The sequence below is a fragment of the Nannospalax galili genome, unplaced genomic scaffold, assembly GCF_000622305.1.
Source record: "Nannospalax galili isolate Female #2095 unplaced genomic scaffold, S.galili_v1.0 scaffold1083, whole genome shotgun sequence".
Classification (NCBI taxonomy): domain Eukaryota; kingdom Metazoa; phylum Chordata; class Mammalia; order Rodentia; family Spalacidae; genus Nannospalax; species Nannospalax galili.
In genome coordinates, this window is record NW_008350331.1 from 990,072 (window position 1) to 991,395 (window position 1,324).

The window sequence follows — 1,324 nt, forward strand, 5'->3', positions numbered from 1 at the left end:
AATCATCTGAGAAGGGAGTCTCAATAAGGGACTGTCTAGATCAGTTTAGCCTGTGGGCATCTCTGTGGGGAATTATATTGATTGGGTTAAGTGAGGTGGGAAAACCTGCAGCCTACCTGCCTGCCGTAGGCAGCACCATTCTCCAGGAAGGGGATTCTAAACTGAATAAGGGGCCAGTGAACTGAGCACTACCATACATTCCTTAATTTTATGTGCCTTTTTTTGTATAAAATATTTTATTTATTGATCTTTCGGGGGAATTTGATACATCACTATTACAACTGCGCCATTAACCTTGTAGCTCCGTCAACATTAGCTGGTTCATTTTCATGGTGCTACTGCTGAGGAACCAGTTCTTTCTGCACAGATTTAAGAGAAAGGCTTTTTGAAAAGTTTGCAAGTTCCTTCTGTATATTTACAAAAGCTCTGTTCACTCTGTTAACTTTTTCATCATTCATAATGTTTATCTTTTAAGATCAGTAGTAAGTAGTTTTCACTTTGATTTTTGCCTTGAAGTTTTTTTGACTGGCTATATGAAATACATTCCTGGACTTCTGCCCTTTTGATTTGTTCTTGGCCATTGTTTTGGGAACCACTCGCGGATGCTCAGGATCCAAGTGACGCCATCTGCAAACACAGGGCACAGCTCAAGTTCCAACTTTTTGCTGATTATACTATAGACCTAAAAATTCAGGCAGCATTTTCATTATCAGATATCTAAATGAAGTATGTAGACAGAAAAATAATACAGATATATGCATGGGAACTGTGTATAAAATGCTTTTTACTGAAAAGGAAATACTTTTCTGAATGAACTAACTTAAAAGTACAAAAGCCTTTACTGTTGAAAATGTAGTGCATAACTTTACCTGAAGTCATTGGCATCTTATACGCCAGCAAGCCATGGTTTTCACTTTACATTTCCTCTGCATATAAAACGCTACCCTAGTTCTGTCTAGTCCTTGTTCTATGCATGTCTCCCTGTACACCACTTGATCTCGTGAAGATGGACTGCCTGCTCTGTGATTGTTCATTAATAATGGGTTCCCTATGCTGTCTCACATCTTTAAAGTGGTTTATATTGTAAAACATGTGCTTAGTCTATGCAAAGAATAAAAATGTATTGATAGATGTTAAACTTAAGCATTCTTTTTCACAAATACCTAAATGTATTTACTATTCAGATTGTCAAATGTGAAAGCTCATTTTCGTACTTCTAGGGTATGGGGGATTGCTTTTAGGCCCAATTTTGTTTCGTGCAGCTTACCTTTTACTATTTCATCAGCAGCTCATAAAACTCACCAGAAGTATCTCTAGTTTGATT

At 37.2% G+C, this 1,324-nt stretch overlaps 1 pseudogene; it reads right to left on the reverse strand.

Annotated features, from left to right (window-relative positions):
- Window positions 1-223: 223 nt before the first annotated feature.
- LOC103745637 lies at window positions 224-700 on the reverse strand (annotated as a pseudogene).
- Between the last annotated feature and the right edge of the window lie 624 nt (window positions 701-1,324).